General features: G+C 42.3%; 1 protein-coding gene across 1 annotated transcript in view; it reads left to right on the forward strand.

Moving 5' to 3' along the window:
* LOC149241668 (uncharacterized) overlaps positions 1-26,344 on the forward strand; it is a 411,686-nt gene that overhangs the window by 119,730 nt on the left and 265,612 nt on the right. The window lies entirely within an intron of this gene.

Raw genomic sequence — 26,344 nt, forward strand, 5'->3', positions numbered from 1 at the left:
CCAAGTTGAATCGCGATATCGCAATCGGAAATTATAGAGGAGCGATTACAAACGCCCTGGGGTATGTGCGATATGCAATTGCGATCAATTGCATTGCAACATCGCATCGGAGCATTACAATGGAGCGAGGCCAATATAAACATAACTCGCGATAGCCGGACCTGATGGAAAATATAGATGGTATTATATATATTTTTGAGATCCGGAAAACAAGGTTTTCCTTTGTATTTGCGTTTTTCGTTAAATAAACGAAAAACTAAAGAAAATGCGCCGATGCGATGAACCAGACCCGAAAGGGTTTGTGAATGCATATGCATAATATTTCAAGTTTGTCTAAAGCTATTTTATGAGTTTTTTTAGTGTTGAATGTATTTTTTTAATACAAAGGAAACAAGCGGGATTTCGGGCGGCTGTAGGCGGTAAGTGGTTTTGGCGGGGCTTTGCCCAAGCCCGTACATTGGCTGCCACGTGTCCAGGCCGTAGCATGAGAAAACTGCCTTTTTGGGCAGGTAATCTCCGTACACCTTCAATGCCCAAAATGAATCTCAGCCGTTGGATCAAGATCCCTCAGATCAACGGTGGAGATGCGATCATGATATAAAGGCGGACTCGATAGAAAAATAGTGCAGATTTATGAATATTTGAAGTTCGATGAACAGTGTTTGGCGGATTTTTTTGCGTGTTTTGCAGCATTTCTCTGTGTAAACAGAAAACGACCATTTTTGGGATTTCAAAGCCCCGATGACCCATTCTGTTATAGAACAGGTAGCCACCATCCCTGAAAGCGTTTAGCTATGGTTGCTAACGCTCAGAGGGGATCTGAGCGGACAGAGGTCGGGAAGCCAGAGAGCCCGAGAAGAAGAAACGAACAGATAGTGTCGATTGGCTTTAAAGCCACAGACTGACAGAAACAGAGACAAGCAGTGTTGAGACAGAGCGCAAACAGAGACAGAGAGTCAGTGAGGAGAGTCTATGTACTCAGAAAGACTTGGGGGATCCAAGTGAAGCCTTGTTGTTTTGTATTTTTTGTGTGAGACCCAAATTAAGCTCACTTTTGTAAAAACTCTGCTTCTGAAGACATAATAGAGAGGTCACCACTGAAGGCTGGAGCGGGAGACATAGCCCAGGAGTGTTGGGTGAACTCTTTACTAAACTTGCTGTGTTTATGTGTGTTTGTCTATTATGTTCTTTAACTGCTTCATTGTCTATGTATTTCGCACTCTTATCGATCCATTGCACAAAGTAACATAGGAAAATTTATGCACATGAGTCTGTAATACCTTAATAATTGTCTTAGATCTCATTATCAGATCACCAGGCGAAGGCTAAATGCATGATTCTAGATGGGGTCAAAGATCATGTGGTCCCACACATTGCTGAGAAGGAAACAACAAGGGAGATGTGGGAGATGCTAACCACCTTGTACCAGGGGACTTCCGTTCAACAGAAGATGCTATTGGAGAATCAGCTGAGATAGTACTAGATGCAGAAGGGAGAAGAGATCGATCCCTTCCTTCTCAGGTTGCAAGGGATTCGAGACCAATTGACTTCCGTGGGGTCTACACTAGATCTTGAGTTCATGGTCAAGACTGCCTTGAATGCAGTCACCGAAGACTGGGAGACATTTGTCTAGAGTATCTTGGGCAGAGCTTCTCTCCCCAATTGGGAGGAAATGTGGGCAACTCTTCGACAGGAAGAGATCAGGAGGCTCACTGATCCAAAATGGATCTAAGATAGACTTCTAAGTCTAAAGTGTTCCTCGCAGAGGAAAATGAAAGTCCAAGGATGCTGTTGGAAATAGTCCCATTGCGTAGATCTTTTTATTTTGAATCTACTGCAACTTGAATGGGCTAAAATGGACTTTGGACGAAGAAGTTATTGCAGAAAGAAGATTGCCTTCCTCCTTTGAAAAAGGAGTAATTTCTTCTAAAAATGGCCTAAAAGGCTCCTTAAGGAAACTGCATAGCAAATGTGCAAAGGGGTGGACTTAAGGCTAGGGCAGAAGGACCCCCGATCAGTGATCTCCGACTCATCGCTTCGAAGGTATGCGTTCGCCCGATATCGAGACCCCAGACAAGGCGACATGCGATTAGCGATTGCGATAATCGGCGATCGACGACCGGAGGAGCAGAAGGCATAGACCCCTGTCGATGTGATACGTGATCGGCAGATCGACGATCGGCGATCTGGTGATCGGTGATGCTCGATACAAAGGGCAGTTGGGCAAGCGACTTGCGATAAGCCAATAACGGCCGAACTCGATGGGAATTATAAGCCCGATTACATAATATTTGAAATCCAAAAATTCGGATTTTCAATGTATTTCCCTTGGAAATGGGTTTTTGGCCAATACGCTTGTGTGATTGCGATATGCGATAAAACTGGACCCGAAAGGTTTATAGATGTGGCCTTTGTGTTGTTTGAGTTCTGTGGTAAGTGGGATTTCGGGCGGGCCTCAAGCGGTAAGTGGTATTGGATGGGCTCTGCCCGAACCCATACACTGGCTGACACGTGGCATGCAGCAGGAGAGAGAACCGCCTTTTCGGGCAGGTAATCTCTGTGCAGATAAGCCACCCGAAACGGACTGTCAATTATTGGATCGAAGATCACGTAGATCAATGGTGGGCTTGCGAAAACCATAAAAGGCGGACTTGAAAGGGTTTATAGGGGTGATTTCATAATGTTTGAAGTCCGGATTTTGTGCTCGATAGTGTATTTTCGGTAAAACTGTGTGTATTGGAATTTTGTTCCATTTTTGGGATTTTTCGTGAAGAAAGGGCCCGATTCCTTTGTAACAGCCTCTGATCATTGTGCCACGCCGCAAGCCGGGATTTTGTAAACAATGATGCATTTGTAATGCATAGAGCTAGAAGCCAGAGGGCTAGATGAAGAGACAGAGGAATGATTACGCGCAGAGAAATGGGTGGGGAAGCCGCAGAGCCAAAAAAATGCCTCAAAGAAGCCAGAGAGAATGATTGAGGGCAAGCGTGGGTAGCGCAGGTAGTTGAGGGAAGTTTCTGGGGTCGCTTGGAGGTTGAGTGAAAAACCAGAGAGCTGAAATTTGCTGTGACAGCGCTTGGAGGTCAAGCGAAATACATAGGCATGCAGAGGCCGAGAGAGAGAGCTCAGAGAAGCCAGAGCCGAAGAGCCAAGAGTCAGAGCCACGAACCAGAGCCAGAGCCAGAGCCAAAAAGCTAGAGAGCTTCAGAGCCAGGGATAAGATGGCCTTCTAAGCCCATTGTTTCTGTGTAATACAATGAAGTTGTGCGTGGAGCTTGTAAAAGGACTTTGCCATAATCCCAGAGTTGAGTTGACTAGAGCTCAAGGAGACGTAGCCCAAGAGTTTTGGGTGAACTCCATATTATATTGCTGTTATGTGTGATTGCATTTTGCTGCTGTTATTTACTATTATATGCATTTTATATCAGCATAAGTAACAGAACTCAAAGCACATAAACAGTTCAAAAACAAACATAAGCATATACCTATTTCAAGTATTCTTAATTCCGCAATTGGTTAATCACTAGATCTTGGGAACATTTAAGCTTTGGAAGTGGGAGAGGTTCTTGTAAGCTTGACAAGAAGCCTTGAGTGCCCCATTTTCAGATCACTGACCAAGGCCGGAAGTAGCCGCAAAGGAGCGGAGCGGGGTCAAGGAGGAGGAGGAGGAGGAGGATGCAACTCTCACATCATCGGGACAACATGGGCAACATTAAAGGAAGAAAAGGGTATAACCAAGGTCAGATGCTTCAGGTGTGGAGAATAAGGACATTTCGCCACTTAGTGCCCTTGGAAGAAGGGCAAGGAAGAGAGTTCTGATTCGAAGGCTGCTCTAGCGAAGGCTGACAAGGAGGATGATGATGAGGATCGTGCCATGAGTGCTCATGCACCTTAGGAGAAGAGGTGGGGTGACATAGAGCTGTAGTGGGGAGGACTACACAAGGGCAGGATCCGTGAGGTGCCCAAACTCTTGGATGGCATATAGCTACGGGAGCCCTTAACAACAGTAGCAAAATAATGGCTGTCGGTTGGTGCGAGGTGTGATGGAGCAACAATGGCAGAGCTAGAGTGCCAAAGTCTGAAGCCCAGTGGATGTTGTAGCAGCGCGAGAGGTACAAAGTAGATTGCAAAAACGCAGTAGTAGCAGAGCGTCAGCATAGAGTAGCAACAGAGGTAGCTTCAGCATCACGAGGCATCCATACTGACCAGCATGTCAGTTTTTGGGTGAAGTTTCAGTTACTTCTCAGTAACTGAGTTGCAGTGCAACAGTTAGCAGTGGTAGTGCTATGGGCAGCATGATGCAGCATTTTGAGAGGGAGCTGCAGTATAGATGTAGCAGAGTCATGGGCAGCAGTACAGGATGTAGCAGTGTAGTGGATGAAGGGCAGCAGGCCAAGCATCAACAACACAGAGGACCGATGCAGTGGATTAGTGTAATACTTCTATTGAGAAGTACTGCTAGAGCACATTCCTCGCTAAGAGGGATTGTTGATTTTGGGTAGCATCAGATGTGCTCTAGCTCTGAAATTTTGTGGGGGGTTACAACACGAGATCTCCAAGACCTAGAAATCATTTGGAGAAATTCCACCTAGATGAGGAGTTATTAAAATAATTAATATTTTTAATGGGTTCCTAGGTCTGAACTTGGGAAAATAAAAATATTAATGGGTATTAATAAGATATGTGTGAGAAGCTTCTAAGAGGCGAGGATCAAGTATGATTTAATCTTAGCTGTTGATTAGGGACTTAATCTCGACCGTTGATTCATCAACGGGAAAAGTATAAGAGGAGGCTTGAGGGTCAGTTAGAGATACATAGAGTGATCGAATCAGTTCGATTTTTTTTCGGTCGTGGTTTGCTGAGAAAATTGAACTAGTAATTTGAGTTGCATTGAGAGGGGCATAAACAAAGAGGCAACAGTAGCATCAGAGAGGCAGTGTAGAGGCCTACATAGCCCAGGAAGGGGCTCATGCAGAGCTGGCGTAGGCCAAGAGGGACTCTTGCAGTGGCAGTGCAAGATATTCGTCCGAAGTTCGAGATTTTGCTAGAGAAGCGAGGTTCTAAGCAGGGAGGGTTGAACAATAGTCTTCCTCCAGTAAATCGATCTAGCAGAAGGGGTGACGCAGTCTCCTAGAGGCAAGACGCTGGCCCAAGCAGTGATTGTGCTGGGATTTCAGAGTGTTTTCCATTGTCAGGCCAATTAATGGATTAATTGTGAATTGGAGAACGAGGTAAACCCTCGCATGTATTTCTTGCTGTTAATATTTCTCTAAAAGGTTAGCCTATGTGAGAGGCAACCTGTTGTACACAAATTCTGCTTGCTTAATAATACAAACCCTGTCTCTGCTGCACTGGTTTTCCTGCATTGGGTTTTTCCGGGGACGTGTTGTCCAAAAATAAGGGTGTCCCTTGTGTGTTTGTCTCATCTATTGTTTTAGTTTATGACCTGTTTGTCAGTGTAGTCTGTAGTAGTGTTTTTCATCATTGTTTATAATTAATTAACTTGTTGAATGAAATAACAAGTAGGAGATGATAAATGTTGATTTGTGGTAGCATCGGATGTGCTCTAGCCATGAAAATTTGTGGAGAGGCTAAAGCACATGAGATCTCGAAGACCCAAAAATGGTTTGGGGAAATTTCACTAAGTAGAGAGATTAAAATAATTAATATTTCTAATGGGGTTCCTAAGTCTAAACTTAGGAAAATTAAAATATTAATGGGATAAAACTGGGTGAGAAGGTTCTAAATGACATGGATCAAGCCAAATCTAATCTTAACCGTTGATTAGAGACTTAATCTCGGCCATTGAAGACTCAATAGGAAACGTATAAGAGGAGGCTTGAGGGTTAGTTGGAGACACGCCAAGATTGATCAGTCAGTTCGATTTTCTTGAGTGGGGTTTGCTGAGACAGTCGAACAAGTGATCTATTGTAGCGAGGGGCAACGAGTACATAGCCGAGAGATAGAGAATGTGCCTGAGGGTCAGCGCAGTGACTGAAGAGGCTGACGCAGAGGTAGCTAGAGCTACGCAGAGGCATGATCCAGGTGGATATTGGTGGCTACCCTCCAATTCCACTTGGACCCCCACCATTGCTTCTTTCAGTTTTTCAGTTTCCTTAATTATAGCACAGTTTACTATTTTTAGCAGTTTTTCAGGTCCTAAACTTCCGGAGCCGTTTTGAAGCCTTAAATGACGTTTTTTGGGAAATCTACCATCAGTGATTTTCTGTCTAAAATTGTCTTTTCCGTCGTAGTCCTCGAAGAGATCTTTCCAACGGGCTATCATGCACATCAAACAGAGATAATATGACCAAGTCGCGACACTGGGAAGTTGGCTGTCCAACTCACCCCTACGGGGCCCATAAACTCTTGGTGTTACATCTCCTCGGGTTAGGGTTTTGGTTGTTTAGGATTTTCTCTTATTGTTCAATAATAAAAAGGCCCTTGAGCCTCATTGTAAGACAGTTCAGAGGCATGTAGCCACCACATCTCTTCTCAGAGATAAGCTACCACCGCCCTAGCTGGTTTATTTCCATTCCTGTTTGTAAGCATATTTCAGTATTTTACATTAATGAAATGAAGTATTATTTCTGCTGCATCTTTGTGTTTACAGTTATCTCTATAATTTGTTGCGTTCGTGTTTAAATCCGGATTAGTGGTATCAGGGTGGTTTGCTTTTCTTCTCTGTTTTTCTTTGCATGTCCCCAACGAGGTCGGGATATAAGGAGTTAGGGATTGAACTGTTCGAACCTTTGCAAGACCAGCCTCGCAAATCCCAATGGCCTCCCATGGCAGATGGAAAAGAAGACAAGGGGGCAGGAGATCCTATCAAAATCTTACTCGAAGAAGCTCTTGGGCGACAAAGGAACGCGTTGATGGACAACTTTGCCCAGATCCTTTAGCGGCTACCCAGAGGCGACGCATAGGCTTCCAACAGCAACTCTAGAAACGCCACACCGTTTAAGGTACAAGTTAATTTTGAAATCCCCATATTCGAGTGTCAGATAGATGCAGATGCCCTCGATAAATGGTTAAATGTGCTAGAGGGTTATTTTTTTGTTCATGATTTTTCTAGTCGGGAAAAGATTTTTTTCGCTCTTCTCAAAGCAGCCTTCCACGTCAAGGACTGATGGGAAACTTACTGCGAGCAAAAGGATGAAAGTACAGGCTCACTATTTTCAGCCGCACCCACTTGGAATTCATTCCGGGATGCCATCAAGGAGCAGTACTACCTTGTCGGAAGCTATGAGGATCAATATATAAAGTGGACCACACTGCGACAGGGAAGGGACCAAGATGTGCCAGTTTACCAATATTTTCCATACCCTTTGCACAAAGTTGGGTATCAACGATACAGAGCAGCATTTGGTACTCAAACACCGTGGCTGCGTGCACAAGTACATCCAGGAAGAAATAGAATTCCTGAACATCTCCTCGCTCGATGCGGCATACCAGTATGCTGTCAAGGTCGAGCAAAAGTTTAAACAGAAGAAGCGAGACTTTGGATTTGCTAATCCGAAACAAGGGAAAGGTGCCCCCAAACCGCAAAACAAAGGACAAAGCCAAGGCGGGGCGTGCTATGCTGAGAAAATCGAACTAGTGATTTGAGTTGCAGTGAGGGGCAGAAGCATTGAGTTGGATTAGAAAGGAGTTCCGGGCCAACGAGTACCAGGCAGAGGTAGCAGTAGCATCAGAGAGGCAGCGTAGAGGCCTACGCAACCCATGAAGGGGCTCATGCAGATTTGACGCAGGCCAAGAGGGACTCTTGCTATGGCAGTGCAGGATATTCGTCAGAAGTTTGAGATTTTGTTGGAGAAGCGAGGTTCTGAGCTGAGAGGGCTGAACAATAGTCTTCCTCCAGCAAATCGATCCAACAGAAGGGGTGACGCAGTCTCCTAGAGGCAAGACGCTGGTCCAAGCAATGATTGCGTTGGGATTTTGCAGTGCTTGCCGGAGTCAGGCCACTCAGTGGATTAGTTGTGACTTGGAGAATGAGGTAAGCCCTCGTATGTATTTCTTGTTGCCGAGATTTCTCCGAAAGGTTATACGGTGTGAGAGGCTACCTGTTGTACTTAGATTCTGCTTGTTTAATAATACAAACCCTCTATCCGCTACACCAATTTTCTCGCATTGGGTTTTTCTGGGGACTTGTTGTCAAAAAATAACAGTGTCCCTTGTGTGTTTGTCTCATCTATTGTTTCAATTTATGATCTGTATGTTAGTGTAGTTTGTAGTAGTGTTTTTCATCATTGTTTATAATTAAATAACTTGTTGAATGAAATAACAAGTAGCAGATGATGAACCAGTGATTGCAGTAGGATTTCTGTTTGTAAAGATTCAGAAATTTTCACATGGTATCAGAGCTAGGTTGCAGAGATCATAGGACGTTAAAGACATCAGCTGGGAGATCCAGTGAATTTGCTGCAGAGAAGTAACTGTCTCGAGTGACAAGGTTGTTTTAGATGCAGAGGAGCAGTTGAAGGAGTGATGTCGAGCCAGAGAAGTGATGCAGAGGCTCACGTAGTCCCTGCATCATCATTTCGAGCCTATAGAGGGTGACGGAGTACCCGAGAGGAGCTCACGCAGTGACTGCGACAATTCTCTAGGCCAACGCAGAGCTTGAGAGGCTCAAATCAGTTAGTTGCCGGGGCTAGAGGTGCAAAGAAGATTCGATCAATGGAGTTGGTGCGACGCTGTTGCTATTGGTGTAGAACAACGTTTGTGGAGACAAAGACGAGGTAGAGGGAGTCATTGCCTTGACAGATTTCTAGCCAAAGAAATCTAGATCCGGGTTGCAGCAGGAAAGGAGGATTGGAGAGGAGTGGTTTGACATTTGGCCGAAGGATTTTCCTGAAGGAAATTAGGACTCAGAGGGAGTCTAGTACCAAAGAAATCCAGATCTGAGTCTTGTTGGATTAACAACAGGAGAGGGAGAAGAGAACCAGTCCTATATTTGTTGAGTAGAGATGGCAGGCAATGGACTGAGGGATTAGGACAGATTGGATGGAGCATCCAATTTTGTCATCTGGAAGGCAAGGATCCTGACAGTCCTAGACAAGAATCGCATCAAGGACTATGCCTTGAAGGTAGTTGCTGTTCTGGTTGACGCTGATCTGCTGAAGAAGTACGAGGAGGCCTAGGTGATCCAAATGGATCCTAAAACCCTCTATGTCTTCATATAGTTAAAAAACTATCGAAAAAGAAGAGCCTTTTAAAAAGTCGGATTACACTATCGGAAGGCAAAAACATAAAGAAAACAGTGAAAAACAGAGTATCGGCGGCTTAAAACAACTTTGCATGAGAGTCGTCGGATCTGGCCGATCAACGGTCCAGATGCGATCGGCATATCGCGAACGGTGGAGGCTACTGGAGGCTACCACATAGATATTGCGATAGCGATCAACAAGGACCGTTGATCAAGCGTGTAGTTCGATGGCCCAAGGGCCGTTGATCAATCACATTGCAACATCGCATTGGAGCGGGACAGATATAAACATAACTCGCAATAGCCGGACTCGATGGGAAATATGGATGGTATTATATATATTTTGAGATCTGGAAAACAGGGTTTTCCTTTGTATTTGCGTTTTTCGTTAAATAAACCAAAAACCAAAGAAAATGCGCTGATGCGATGAATTGGACCCGAAAGGGTTTGTGAATGCATATGCATAATATTTCAAGTCCGTCTAAAGCCATTTTACGGGGTTTTTCATAATATTTCAAGTCCGTCTAAAGCCATTTTACGGGGTTTTTCAGTGTTTAATGTATGTTTTAAATACAAAGAAAACAAGCAGGATTTCGGGCGGCTGTAGCTAGTTAGTGGTTTTGGCCGGGCTCCGCCAAAGCCCGTACATTGGCTGCCACGTGTCCAAGCCCTGGCGTGAGAAAACTGCCTTTTTGGGTGGTTAATCTCCGTATGCTTTCAACTCCCGAAATGAATTGGATCAATATCCCTCCAGATCAATGGTGGATATGCGGTCACGATATAAAGGCGGACCCAATAGAAAAATAGTGCGGATTTATGAATATTTGAAGTCTGATGAACAGTGTTTGGCGGATGTTTTCTGTGTTTTGCAGCATTTCTCTGTGTAAATAGAAAAAAACCATTTTTGGGATTTCAAAGGCCTGATGACCCATTCTGTTATAGAACAGGTGGCCACCATCCCTGAAAGCGTTTAGCAATGATTGCTAACGCTTAGAGGGGGATCTGAGCAGACAGAGGCCGGGAAGCCAGAGAGCCCGAGAAGAAGAAATGAATAGACAACATCGATTGGCTTTAAAGCCATAGATTGACAGAAACAGAGACAAGCAGTGCTGAGACAGAGAGAAAACAGAGACAGAGAGTCAGTGAGGAGAGTCTATGTACTCAGAAAGACTTGGGGGATCCAAGTGAAGCCTTGTTGTTTTGTATCTGTTGTGTGAGACTCAAATTGAGCTCACTTTTGTAAAAACTCTGCTTCTGAAGACATAATAGAGAGGTCACCACTGAAGGCTGGACCAGGAGATGTAGCCCAGGAGTGTTGGGTGAACTCCTTATTAAACTTGCTGTGTTTATGTGTGTTTGTCTATTATGTTCTTTAACTGCTTCATTGTTTATGTATTTCGCAATCTTATTGATCCATTGCACAAAGTAACATAGACAAATCCATGCACATGAGTCTGTAATACCTTAATAATTGTCTTAGATCTCATTATTAGATCAAGTGGTATCAGAGCTTTAGGTTTGCTAAGGTTAGACAAGCTTGTGCTGGATTGTTGAATGCTAACTAGGTCAAAGCTCAAATTAGGAGAAGGAGAACTGGTTGAGACTAACCCAGAAATAGGAAGAGTCTATCCTAGGAGGAAAATGGCAGAAGAAATTCCCTTGGAATCAGACTCTCAGTTCATGGACAGTTTCATGACCATGAGAGCCATGGTAGAAGAGATGTATCGAGAATTTAAGAAAGGTCGAGGTGAAGATACTTCAACCTGCAAACAAGACAAAGGAACATAGGAACCTCTTCCAAATGGCCATTCAGAAGGCAAATGGAAAGGGAAAGAGCCTCCTCTATCAACACCTACTTCTTGCCTGTTGATTAAATTAGATGTAAAATTTGATTTGCCAATATATGATGGAGAATTAAATGCAGAAAAGCTAGATAACTGGATTAGACAGATTGATGTATATTGCAGGGTGCAGAACATCGATTCAAAAAGGAGAAAGATTCAGTTGGCTAGCCTTCGCCTTGGAGGAATTGCCCTAGTGTGGTGGGAAGGCAGGACACAAGCTGATTTGAAGAAGCATTGTAAAATTCTTTCTACCTGGAGAATTTGTTTTTGCCATTAAAAAACAATTCTATCCACTAGCTTATATGCAGCAAGCAATGATGAGTTGGCAAACTCTTCTCCAATTAAAGGGGTAAAGTGTACAAAGCTATACCCAGGAATTTAGAAAAAGAGCTTTAATTCTAGGCATTTCTCTAGACTCACCTGAAACTTTTTTGAAGTATATAGGTGATCTACATAGCTATTTGAGGCACACCATTCTCATGTTTAACCCCACTAGCATAGATGAGGTATCCGTTCAGGCTACACATCTAGAGGCTAAAGGCAAGAATGTGAACCCAGAGATTGGGGGATCATCAAAATCCACTGCAAGCAAGAAGAAGGACAAGAGGAAGCAGACATGTAAAGAGAGGAAGACAAACATTGTACAAAAAGACAAACCTTCATGCACTCACTGCAAGAAGGTTGGACATGATGATGAACACTGTTGGTCTTTGCATCCGGAGCTGAAACCCAAGAAGTTCGATGGCAAGAAGAAGAAGACTGCTGCTGCTATTCAGAAAGATTTGGGGTTAGACTCGGGTGATGAAACAACAGTCACAGCGACAGGTATAAAAGGTAAAAATTCGGAATCGTCTACTAGTAATTCTACACAATCTAGTGATAATGAAGAAAATGAGAGGAAAAGACATGAGCTTTTTCATATTAGATTTATTTCCAAGCATCAAAAGATTCATACTTTATTTGATAGTGGATCACAAGTAAACTTGATTTTTGAAGCAATTATAAAGAAGTTGGGACTACTAACCACACCTCACAAGAAGCCATATCCATTAGGTTGGGTATGTGATGAAGGAAAGCTACAAGTGACTAGACAATGTATACTTAGGTTTACTTTTGTGTCAACTTTTGTAGATGAGGTTGAGTGAGATATAGTTCCCTTGGATATATGTGGTATTGTTTTAGGAAGTCCTTACTTGTATGATAGAAAAGCTATTTTCTATAGAACTGAAAATAAGTATCAACTCACAAAAGATGGAATAGAATGTATTGTAAGAGCTCATCAGCTCAAAAATAACTACACTCTCATAAACTCAGGGCAGATGAAAAGAATTGTAAATTCATGCAAGCAATTTTTATTAATGGTTGTAAAGGAAAAGAACCCTAATAAAACTAATGTATTTGAGGGCTGTGATGCTAAACTGAAAGCTGATTTAGAAAAAGTTGTTTCAGAGTATGATATCCTATTTCAAGAACCTAAAGGTCTGCCACCCAAAAGGGAAATAGTACATGATATTCATTTGCAGCAAGATGCTCCATTGCGTAACATCGGAATGTACATGTTATCCACTTTAAAGAACGCAGAGATCAAGAAGCAGGTACAGGAGCTACTCGAAAAAGGGTTCATAAGACCAAGCACATCACCATGCGGATCTCCAATCGCGTTGGTGAGAAAGAAAGATGGTTTGTGGAGGATGTGCATTGATTACAAAGCACTGAATAAAATAACGATCAAGAATCATTATCCTTTTCCTCGCATAGATGATCTATTAGATCAGCTGAAAGACGCTGTTTACTTTTCCAAGTTGGACTTGCGTAGTGGCTATCATCAGGTCAGAGTAGGAGAACAAGATGCATGGAAGACTGCTTTCAAGATAAAGCAAGAGCTGTATGAATGGCTAGTTATGCCTTTTGGCTTAACTAATGCTCCTGCCACTTTCATGAGAGTTATGAATGATGTACTCAGGCCTTTTATTGATGATTTTGTAATTGTATATTTAGATGACATTCTTGTTTTCAGTAGAACATGGGAAGAACATTTGAAGCATGTAAAACAGACTCTAGATGTTTTGAGAAAAGAAAATCTCTATGTTAAATTATCAAAATGTGAATTTGGCAAAATATCTTTGAATTATTTGGGTCATATTGTAGGGGGTGGTGAATTGAAGATAGATCCCTCTAAGGTTGAAGTCATTGTGAACTGGCCTAAACCCACATCTGCTACAGAAATTAAAAGCTTCCTAGGAGCAGCACAATATGGAGAAAGTTTATTGCTAACTTTTCCTTGATTGCAGCTCCCTTACATGCTTTAACATGATTGAACAAGGTGTTTCAGTGGAGAGGCAAGCAGCAGAATGCCTTCGACACCTTGAAAGGAAAAAAATAGTACAACACCAGTACTAGCATTGCCAGATCTTCAAAGACCATTTGAGATTGAAACAAATGCCAGTGGCTATGCCATGGGAGCAGTGTTGATGCAACACAGTGAACCCATATGTTATCATTCTGAGACATTTAATTTTGCAGTAGTTAATTATCTCACATATAATAAAGAATTGTATGCATTAGTGTAGAGTGTGAAAAAGTGGAAACATTACCTATTGGGCAAGGAAACAATTATACATACTAATCATCAACCACTTCAATATTTACACTCACAAACTAAATTGCAGCAATCAAGACACTATAGGTGGATGGGTTTCCTATGGCAGTTTCATCTAGTCATCAGATATAAGAAGGGCATACACAATAAAGTTGCAGATATGTTGTCCAGAATAATCATAAATGCATCTACTATACTTAAGCATAACTCAGTAATGCATGAAAGCTACATTGAACAATATGGTCAAGATGTAGATTTTAAGGATATATATGCAACTTTAAGTCATGGCAAACAAGTAGAAGAATTGGATTATCATGTTAAGGACCAACTCTTGTATCATTTGGGAAAGTTAGCATTCCTCAAACTGAAAGAGTTAACATAATCCGAGAAGCACATACTTCTCTATTATTAGGTCATTTTGGTGTAAGTAAAACAGTTGCACAGCTACAAAGATTCTGCTATTGGCCAATAATGCATGAAACAATTTCTAGATATATTAAAGGGTGTACCATGTGTGCTAAAAGCAAGCCCAACAATAGAAAACTAGGCTTGTACACTCCACTTCCAGTTCCTTCTCGTCCTTGGGAAAGTGTTTCCATGGAATTTGTTGGGGGACTGTCAAAATCTATAAAAGATCATGATTATTTATATGTTATTGTGGACAGGTTCAACAAAATGTGTATTTTAATACCTTGTAACAAGCAGATTACAACTGAACAAACAACAAAGTTGTTCTTTCAGCATGTATGGGTTCATTTTGGGTTACCCACTTCTATTGTCTCTGATCGAGATTCCTGATTTGTTGGGAAGTTTTGGTCAAGTCTATGGGAGTTGATGGACACCAAATTGAAGAAAAGCACAACATTTCATCCACAAATAGATGGCCAAACAGAGGTGGTCAACAGGACAGTGATCTAGTTGCTCAGGGGCTATTGCAGCAAGCATCCCAAGCTTTGGGATGAACATTTATGTTATGTGCAACATGCTTACAACCGTGCTAAACACTCTTCTACACAGAGATCTCCTTTTGAGACTTGTTTTGGTTTTACACCAAGGTCTCCCTTGGATTTTGTCTTTAGTAAAGACATAGCAGTTGATGGACACAATGATGTGGACAAAGCAACCAAGTTCATTGAACAGATCCAAGAAATTCACCAGGCAGTGCAGGAACAGCTGGAAAGAAGCCAGGCCAAGTACAAGGCAAGGCATGATAAGCATCGAATTGAGCATAGCTTCCAAGTTGGTGATCAAGTCTGGTTGTACATCAGCAAAGACAGAATGCAAGGTGAAGGTAAGACGCTGAAGCCAATAAGGTATGGACCTTTCAAGATATTTGAGAAAATTGGGGAGAACGCTTTTCGCCTTGATTTCCCAGCTTACATGCACGTCTATTCAGTAGTTAATGCAAAGAACTTGAGACTGTTTGAACCTTCATTGATTGAAGATCCTGAAGAGCAAAGTCTGTTGCCTTCTGTTGATGATTTGTTGCCTGGGATTCGAGACCAATTGACTTTCGTGGGGTCTACACTAGATCCTGAGTTCATGGTCAAGGCTACCTTGAATGCAGTCATTGAAGACTGGGAGACATTTGTCTAGAGTATCTTGGGCAGAGCTTCTCTCCCCAATTGGGAGGAAATGTGGGCAACTCTTCGACAGGAAGAGATCAGGGGGCTGACTGATCCAAAATGGATCTAAGATAGACTTATAAGTCTAAAATGTTCCTCATAGAGGAAAATGAAAGTCCAAGGATGTTCTTGGAAATAGTTCCATTGCGTAGATCTTTTCATTCTGAATCTACTACAACTTGAATGGGCTAAAATGGACTTTGGACGAAGAAGTTATCGTAGAATGAAGATTGCCTTTGTCCTTTGAAAAATGAGGCATTTCTTCTAAAAAAGGCCTAAAAGGCTCTTTAAAGAAACCACATTACGAATGTGCAAAGGGGTGGACTTAAGGCCAGGGCAGAAGGACCCCCGATCAGCGATCTCCGACTCATCACATCGGAGGTATGCCTTCGCCCGATATCGGGACCCCAGACAAGGCGACATGCGATTAGCGATTGTGATAATCGGTGATCGACGATCGGAGGACAGAAGGCATAGACCCTCGCCGATGCGATACGCGAGATGAGATATTGGCGATCGACGGATCGGCAGATCGGCAATCGGCGATGCCCGATACAAAGGGCCGTTGGGCACGCGACTTGCGATAAGCCAATAAGGTCTAGACCCGATGAGAATTATAAGCCCGATTGCATAATATTTGAAATCTGGAAATTCGGATTTTCAATGTATTTCCCGTGTAAATGGGTTTTTGGCCAATATGCTTGTGCGATCGCGATATGCGATAAAGCCGGACCCGAAAGGTTTATAGATGTGGCCTTTGTGTTGTTTGAGTTCCGTGGTAAGCGGGATTTCGGGCGGGCCTCAACTGGTAAGTGGTATTGGATGGGCTCCGCCCGAACCCATACACTGGCTGACGCGTGGCATGGCGCAGGAGAGAAAACCGCCTTTTCGGGCGGGTAATCTCCCTGCAGATAAGCCACCCGAAACAGACTGTCAGCCGTTGGATCGGAGATCACGTAGATCAACGGTGGGCTTGCGACAACCATAAAAGGCGGACCTAAAAGGGTTTGCAGGGGTGATTTCATAATGTTTGAAGTTCAGATTCCACGCTCGATAGTGTATTTTCGGTAAAACTCTATGTATTGGAATTTTGTTCCATTTTCGGGTTTTCGCCTGAAGAAAGGGCCCGATTCCTTTGTAATCGCCCCTGATCATTGTGCCATGCGGCAAGCAGGCATTTTGTAAACAATGATGCGTTTGTAACGCTCAGAGCTAGAAGCCAGAGGGCCAGATGAAGAGACAGAGGAATGATTACACGCAGAGAAATGGCTGGGGAAGCCGCAGAGCCGGAACAATGCCTCAAAGAAGCCAAAGAGCACGATTGAGGGCAAGCGTGGGTAGCGCAAGCAGCTGAGGGAGTTTTTGGGGTTGCTTGGAGGTTGAGCGAAAAACCAGAGAGCTAAAAGTCGCTGAGACAGTCGCTTGGAGGTCAAGCGAAATACATAGGCACGTAGAGGCTGAGAGAGAGAGCTCAGAGAAGCCAGAGCCAAAGAGCTAAGAGCAAGAGCCAGAGCAAGAGCCAGAGCTAGAGCCAGAGCCAAAGCCAGAGCTAGAAAGCCAGAGAGCTTCAGAGCCATGGATAAGATGGCCTTCTAAGCCCATTGTGTCTGTGTAATACAATGGAGTTGAGCGTGGAGCTTTTTAATGGACTTTGCCATAATCTCAGAGAGCCTAGTCGAGTTGACTAGAGCTCAAGGAGACGTAGCCCAAGAGTTTTGGGTGAACTCCATATTATATTGCTATTATGTGTGATTGCATTTTGTTGCTATTATTTACTGTTATATGCATTTGATATCAGCATAAGTAACAGAACTCAAAGCACATAAACAATTCAAAAACAAACATAAGCATACACCTATTTCAAGCCTTCTTATCTCCGCAATTGGTTAATCACTAGATCTTGGGAACATTTAAGCTTTGGATGTGGGAGAGGTTCTTGTAAGCTTGACAAGAAGCCTTGAGTGCCCCATTTTCAGATCACTGACCAAGGCCAGAAGTAGCGGCAAAGGAGCCTGGTCAAGGAGGAGGAGGAGGAGGAGGAGCATGCAACTCTCGCATCATCGGGACAACATGGGTAGCATTAAAGGAAGAAAACAGATATAACCAAGGTCAGATGCTTCAGGTGTGGTGAATAAGAACATTTTGCCACTTAGTGCCCTTGGAAGAAGGGCAAGGAAGAGGCTTCTGATTCAAAGGATGCTCCAGCGAAGGCTGACAAGGAGGATGATGATGAGGATCGTGCCATGAGTGCTCATGCACCTCAGGAGAAGAGGTGGGGTGACATAGAGCTGTAGTCGAGAGGACTACACATGGGCAGGATCCTTGAGGTGCCCAAATTCTTGGATGGCATACAACTACGGGAGCCCTTAACAACAGTAGCAAAATAACGGGTGTCGGTTGGTGGGAGGTGTGATGGAGCAACAATGGCAGAGCTAGAGTGCCAAAGTTTGAAGCAATGCAGTGGATGTTGTAGCAGTGCAAGAGGTAAAAAGTAGATTGCAGTAGCGCAGTAGTAGCAGAGTGTCAGCACAGAGTGGCAGCACAGGTAGCTTCAGCATCATGAGGCATCCATACTGACCAACATGTTAGTTTTTGGGTGAAGTTTCAGTTACTTCTCAGTAACTGAGTTGCAGTGCAACAGTTAGCAGTGGTAGTGCTATGGCAGCATGATGCAACATTTTGAGAGGGGGCTGCAGTATAGATGTAGTAGTGATAGTGGAAGAGTCATGGGTAGCAGTACAGGATGCAGCAGTGTAGTGGATGAAGGGCAGCATGGCAAGCATCAATAGCACAGAGGATCGATGCAGTGGATTAGTGTAATACTTCTATTGAGAAGTATTGCTAGAGCACATTCCTCGCTAAAAGGGAGTGTTGATTTTGGGGCTCTAGCTCCGAAATTTTGTGGAGGGGCTAGAACACGAGATCTCGAAGACTTAATTGAATGCCATATTCTCTATAAAAATTCTTGAATGCTTGATTGACATACTACCTCCTATTATCTATGTGTAGTTTCTTGATAGAAAAAGGGGATTGCTTCTCAACAAAAGATTTGAAGGTTTTAAAAGTAGCAAAAACCTCACTTTGTACTTGAGAAAGTACATCCAAGAGCGACATGAGAATTCATAAATGAAAGTGAGTGCATACTTGGCCCTTGAAAGTGAGTGGGCTCAGTGTTGCACGAAGCGCCCCCCCCCCCACGGTTCCAAGCCCCGAAGCGCGTCCCGTACGGAAGCGCCTAGGAAGCTTGGCCGGAAGTGGCGCTTCCGAATTCGGAAGCGCCGCTTCGGCATTTTTAGACGCTTCCTGGAAATTTGGAAGCGCCGCTTCCGAAGCGCCGAAGCGCGTTTCGTACGGCGCTTCGGGCATCGGAAGCGTGGCGCTTCGGAGGAGGAAGCGTATGCTTCCCGTACGCTTCCAGAAAAGCGTGACATTCTCCTTTATTTTTCATTTTCATCCTTTTACTTAAATTTTTAACATTACCATGAAATGACTCAGGATGTTTGAGAGTGGTTCCAGCCTCATTGGACTTCATATGGAGAAAATAGAATTTCATATCCTATTCAAAATTCAGCAGACTTAACGGTTTTCAGGAATTCAGGATCAATGGGATTGTGGCATTTCATTAGATTATATCAAGTATGAAGGTATGCGATTAGCATTTAATCAAGAGCACCAAGCCCTATATGTACCATAGTGTTGGTGGTGTTATTGTTGAACTCCTTTGTCACGCGGCACGCCCTTAGCAAAATATTACCTTTCAATCAAGTCAAAATCATCGATCAAGCATGTTAAGCTTTTTCTACCATATTTTAAGTCTTGAATTAGGTAGTTTGATCAAAATTGGGCAATGTTGACTAATATCCCTAGACAATCGAGGTAGAGGCAAAGGCTAGACAAGAGGAGAAGAATCTAGATTCTAGATGGTTGATGCATCTAAATGGTTGATGCTCGAATAATTAATCATTAATGTACAATGGATGTTATATCTATCTTGATTTATGCAAAAATATGCATGTTTTCATGTCTTCTACAATTAATTTGGTATTTGGGATGTTTGTTTTGAGTATAAATGCAAAAAAATATAAATATATATATATAGCAGACGCTTCCGCGGACGCTTCGCTTCCTAGATTTTTGGAAAATGACGCTTCGGCGTCCCCGCTTCCAAAAAATGCTTCCGCTTCGCTTCCGCTTCGTGCAACATTGAGTGGGCTGGAAATGATTTGAGATCACCATATGCCAACTTAAGAGGTTTGGTAAAACACAAAGCTTTTCCTTTAGGAAAATAATCTTGACCTTGTTTTCCAAGAACATCACTTGTATAAATGCATCAATACAAGAAACTTTGGAAAGACCGAGCAACAAAGTTTGTCTTCTCAACTACTGAAAACACCTATTGGTAATATGGCCAAATCTTTCTTGCCAACGTTCACTTGAAGAGTCGGCATGAGCAATGAAAGAGGAAGCAAAGGAAGGCTCAAAACAATCAAACTTGTATAATCTGGAACCATGATGAAGTATTCTAGAAGCAACAACAATGTTTGGATTTTGTAGCTTTCAAATGACTACATTATTGGGAGAAAACTACACCATTTTCCTATTTCAAAAATAAAAGAATAAGAGGTTGATTGATTCTAGCAGTGCCCATAACTTTGTTACATTATTATCTATACATCAGCCAAGCTTCTTAATTGCTTTATGTATCCAACACTAGTGTTTTAGATAATGATTGTAGATGGAGGTACCATGAATTGTTTAAGGAAGTGCCATAGTAGTTAGCTCACCATGGGAGATTATTTATCCGATAACCTCATGATTCTAGTCGAAATGGGTGGTGTAAATGTTGTCTTAGGAGTCTAATGCTTATAGCTATTGCATAATCTTGAGAGGAGGTATGGAGTGAAAGAAAAAGCTTCTCTTTTGTTAATTTTCCATAGGGATACATTGTTCTTTGCTTTGATAATTGCATTTCATCATTAATACATTAAGTTCAACCCATATCATCATTACATTATTCATATCTACACTATTATTCATCAACATATGCAATTATATAGAAAGAACAACGTCATCATCATCGATGTAGCAGAACATAAAAGGAATAGTAGAAGAAAAGCATGCACACACACAAAGACATTAGGATTGGTCCAAGACCAGGGCAAAACTCACTACAGGGAAAACCCTTGCAAATCTTCTTCTTTTTAGATCGTCATCAAATGATGCAGCAAAAGAGAGTACATTGAATTATAACTTTATCTATGCAGCAAAACAATAATGATATCCATGAAATATATCTAATCATGCTAGGAATCAAAACCCTCATACTGATGGTTGTAATGTGTTGTCACAAATTGATATCAACTATTGTATATTGCTATCACTGTGCCGAACACTGCTGAACACTGAGCGGAAACATCGGAATACTAAAATCTCATCTTTGAGTCTCGGACACAAGGAGGAGAAGTCGTGTGAGAGACTATAGCAGACCTGGATGCTCTCCGTGAACTGTGAGCTAGCGAATGTGGTAGCTCGGACGCTCCCATACCATTTTGTGCATGCGTCTGGGGACCAACTCATCTAATCTACCCAAAAACCCTTGGTCGCTCTCTTGAAGTCACTGTGCGTGAGCCCGAACAACCTAGACGCTCTCAGGACCACTTTGTGCGAGTGTCAGGGGACTGACACCTCCAGATCTACTTTTGAAGCCTTGGATGCTCCCATAAGCCTCTATGCCAGCGTCCAAGGCTCTCTGGACGCTGTCATGACCACTGTGTGCCAGCGTCTAGGGACTAAAATGTCTTGTTTTGTGCCAGTGTCCAGAAACCAAAAAACCCTAACTCGGAGCGAACCTCATGCCTTTGATTTCAGACCCTTGCGCGAACTCCTTTCGACGAACTTACCTCATGCCTTTGATTTCAGACCCTTGCACGAACTCCTTTCGACGAACTTGTGCGAACCAAGACAAAAGAGAAGAGAAGATAACTTGATCGAATGTGTCCAAATGAGTTTGAGGTCTCTTCTATTTATAGGCTTTCTTGAGGGTCCACTTGGGGTTAAGGTTGACGCAAGTAGTTACCCTTGTGGTTAGGGCCGACCAATTCCATAATACATGTATGAATACAATAATTCATAACTCAACTTCCACTTGACCAAATTGGGTGATCTTTAGGTCGATTTTGGTTCTCTTGAAAAGAGGAATCTAATGCCATCATTATCTCGGTCATTTGGGCTATCTATGGTGGAAACTGATCACAGTTGCAAAAATTAACACTCCCTCTCAAATAGGGAGAATTCTACCTGTCAATATCTTTCCATCAATCAATATGCCATTCTGGAATCTTCATTCTGGAATCTTCAAGTGTCATCATGTATCATCACGGAACATCTTTGTCATGTAGTCATCGTGCCATGTCCATCTCAAGTGTCTCATCATCACAAATCATCATTTTACATCTCGATCTATCCTTTGCTTATTCCTGCTTATCTCTTGATTGTTCTTGCTCATATGCTGAACATTCTTGGATCTAGAAGAAGAAGAATTTGTTACCAGAGGGGAGCTTAAGCTACCACCCTCTATCCATCAGGCTGCTACCTAGAATCTCTGCCAGCGGGCTACTACCCAGAATATCATCATCAATCATCATCAGAGAGCATATCATCAAGGAGCACATCTCAACCTGGAACCACATCGGGGAACACATCTCGACCCGAAATCTCATGGGGGAGCTATACATCTACAACCCCATATCTAGCAATAGGATATCCAAACACATAGGGGAGCACATCTCGACCCTGAGATCTCATCAGGGAGCTCAATCTCAACCTGGAATCACATAGGGTTATCTCAACCCATCCTATTGCCTATTGATCTTCCCATCGATGACCCTGAATAGTCATGTGGTAGAACACCTGCATCATAATCGACTTGGGTTGTACACCCCACGTACACTTTCAACTCGTTGGCCAAACGAGGAGCGGTATTCCCAATAAGTTGGCCTGCTTGTGGGTGTGATGCCAACTGGGGTATGCTTGCAAAGACCAAACAGGGGAGCAACATTCTTCGACCTATGAAGATAGGGGAGAAACATTCTCCAACCTTATGGGTAACATATAGGGGTAACACCCTATTGTCCGAAGTTCCTTCAACCCTAGGAGCCCTCCATCTCAATTCCTCACCCTGGGAGCTCAAACAGTGAGGAAGAGTTGGCTCAGTGTTCTCGATCAGCGCTGCTCTCATCATCAACTTGTCTCAATAGTGTGAAAATTTCTGAATCTAAACATCAGAAACCCCTACTGCAATATCTGGTTTACTATCTCCTATTTTTTCTTTACATTAACAAGTTATTTATATGCATATATCAAGATAAACACAATTGTATCCTTCACAAATATACGGATCAACAACTAAAATAAACTGAGACAACATAAGGGACACTGTTATTTTTCGACAATCATCACCCGAAAAACCCAATTCGGGAAAACCGGTGCAGTAGATATGAGGGTTTTATTATTATGCAGATTTCTGAATACAACTAGGGTGCTAGAAATGGCTCACCCTTCAGATATTATCCTCGGCAATAATACCTTTCTTCGGAGAGATATTCCAGCTAATCAGTAACCGGTTGAGTAGCCTCACAGTGACTTCGATTGCTCCCTTAGCTGGACAACGGAAGTTGCTCCAAGATACCTTCAAGAATTGCATCACCCTCTAGAGACCGCGTCACCCACTACGGCTCTGTGTCAGTGAACCAGCTCTCTGTATGCACCACGAAAATTCCTTAGCGCTGCCTCTTTAGCCCATCGTCAGCTTTGTAGCGCTTTGTGTTGCCTGCGTCAACCTCTTGGCCCTCTGCAGCCCTATGTGTTGCCTGCGTCAGCCTCTTGGCCCTTTGCGCTGGCCTCCTCAGCCTCTGCGTCAACCTTCCTAGGCTTTGTGCTATCTCTCCGACACTCTCTCTGCCTCTCTGCTATGTATTCTCGGCCTTCTGTCGAACTGCCCCTCGCTGCAATAGATCACTAATTCGATTTCTCAGTAAACCCTGCCCCAAAAAATTGAATTGACTAATCAACTTGGTGTGTCTCCAACTGACCTTCAAGCCTCCTCTTATACTTTCCCTGTTGACAATTCAACGACTGAGATTAAGTCTCTAATCAACGGCTAAGATTAGATTTGGCTTGATCCTCATTATTTAAAACTTTCTCACCCATATTATATTAATACACATTAATATTTTAAGTTTCCTAAGTTTAGACTTAGGGTCTCAGTAAAAATATTAATTATTTTAATATATCTTCATCTGGGTGGAATTTCCCCAGACGATTTTTAGGTCTTGGAGACCTTATGTGCCTTAGCCTCTCCACCAATTTTCATGGCTAGAGTACATCCGATGCTGCCAAAAAATCAACAAATAGCAGTTGTTTCCTATTCATACAAAACATCAAATCAAATATCACGTCAGATCATATATAATCATATAAATCACAAAAGGATACCATAATCATCCTCCCTCTCAAGGAGGTGCCAACCACAAGCCTGAGCTTGTTTCGAACAGCTGCACTGTCTCAATATATGAGAGTATCTTGGTCCCAACTATAAATATGGGACTTTTTGCTAATTGGCTCACAATGTATCCATGTCATATCCAGATCATGCTCAGACAACTCTCTAAGGAGCTTCTTCATCCTGCCTCACAACTAGCCATGCTAGCAACATCATACTCATTCTTAATCGTACTATGGACCTCTCATCCAAGATATCATGGCAAATTTCATACTAAAGCAACATCCAAATGTGCTTATCAACAATAATCTCAAATATCAACAATACATCTATGTAGACACATACCATAGGAGAAATATCTCATTATCAAAAAATAGAATACCTCATGCAGATATTTCAAAGCATGCTTGGTGGTAACTCAATGTGAGTGAAGCAACTCAATCATTAATTTATGTTTTGAGGGTTTGAATAAGCAATGGAACCTCCCTTGTATATCATATTATATGGTACATGTAAATGCAAAGTGCTCCCTAGTATTGATCTTCTCAAGATCATACAACTTATAAATCTTCTTAGACCAAGTGATGTGGTGGTTAATCTTGATCATAGGTGGTGGGAAAGGCGGTAATGACTTTGATAGTATTAGGTCTGGAGGGGTTGTACAACATTTCTTATTTGTGAATAATGACCTCTTGGATGTAGAAAATAGGCATCTTTAATTAGGATAGCAAAATAAATTTCCATGGAACCCTCTATGTTTTGAGGGTTTGAATAAGCAATGGAACGTCCCCCATATCTCATATTATATGGGACATATAAATGCAAAGTGTTCCTTATGATTGATTTACTCGAGATCATAGTACATACAAATTGTAAATCTTCTTAGGCCAAGGGATGTGGTGGTTAATGTTGATCATAGGTGGTGGGAGGGCAAAGGGATGTGGTGGTTAATCTTGATCATAGGTGGTGGGAGAAAACTTGCAATTGGTTAAGAGGGATCCCAAGGCCATATACTAATTAGCACCGAATATGGTTAGGATGGAATATAACCATCTTGCAATTCCATGAAAAACTCGTAATAAAAAAGCCTTCTTAGGGCTAAGACACTTTTTTTGTGGGGAGGTGGGGTGGGTTGTGGTCAGGGAAATCCGAGTGCTTTGAATGGGGGATTTGTGCATGGGGAGATCCAAGTGCTTTGAATGTACATTTATATATGTTATCCATCGCTGTGATGTTGATCTCTCCTTTGTTTTGGTTGAGATGATTGGGGGCATCCAAAAAACATTGAAGAGGGAGATGCTTTATCAAAATGTTAATGGATTGAAGAAATTAATTGCCCTTTGAGAAACAGCCTTGTTCTTGATGAGATCAAGATAGGGAGGCAATGTCCTTGGTAAAGAAAAAAATGAGACATGCATATTTATTCTACCCAAACACAAAGTCCTCTAGAGTGTGGACCTCGCAACGAAAGAATATGGCTTTGACAATGCTCCATTTGTAAAGGATGGGCCTCAAACTTAGATTGGATGATGACTTGTGGGATTGTTCATTTTCAATAGATCACATGTTGCATCATGATAGATTCCACTAGCTGAACACATGCCCAATTTTAGCATGAAAGACATGAATTAGATTTTGGCCTTATAATGATGGCGTAAAAAAAGTACATCTTGTAGGGATGGATGTCTTGAAAATGAAAATGGAAACAGTGGAAACATTGGTGATTGGGCATGGAGGAGGAATGCCCTTCATACAGTTAAGATCGGAAAGTAGGTCTTGTTGTCGCTCAAATTAAGTGACAACGACTCAGGGCAGGGGTTGTCACTCTAATCCCTTCCCACTCCGTTCTAGCTATCTCCTAGGCAAGCTAAGGGGGTAGTTCCTAGAGGTAGATGGAAATTGGGGACTTGTTGAAGCAACAAGCTCTAGGAGATGCAATTACTTATCTTGGTAACTTGAAAGGGTTTGATGGGCAAGTGAATCTATTATTGTTGAGCAATGATGTTGTAGGTTATTGAGACACTTAAGGATAAAAGAGATGATAGACCAGTGCCTTATTAGTAATGCTCAAATCACAAAATTGAAACACTTGTAAGTAGAATGCCAAGTCATAAGATAGGTAAGTGCTGCAAGGAAAATGTTAGTATAACGAGATGGCACAATATCGATATGAAATATGACTTGAATAAAGCTTATACTTTAACTTTAGTAACAATATTACATTTTAAGGATAGGCGACAAGTACAAGGAAAATACAACTTTTGCAAGTAAATCAAGGATGCTCACAAATCAATGAGAGATGACACAATGGACGCAACCTTTGTTATGTGAAATGCAAACTGCCAGGGTACTTCAGGACTGCTTAATGAGAAAATGCCAGTTGAGACAGTGAGAGCAGATGCTTTAGTTATGTACACAATGGATGCAACCTTTGTTATGTGAAATGCAAACTGCCAGGGTACTTCAGGACTGCTTAATGAGAAAATGCCAGTTGAGACAGTGAGAGCAGATGCTTTAGTTATGTACTTATTTAGGATGCTTTATGATTTAACAGTTAGAAATAAGTGAGAG

This window comes from Pinus tabuliformis, chromosome 8 (genome assembly GCF_031772625.1).
Source record: "Pinus tabuliformis cultivar Carrire ecotype Pingquan chromosome 8, CPIR1, whole genome shotgun sequence".
Classification (NCBI taxonomy): domain Eukaryota; kingdom Viridiplantae; phylum Streptophyta; class Pinopsida; order Pinales; family Pinaceae; genus Pinus; species Pinus tabuliformis.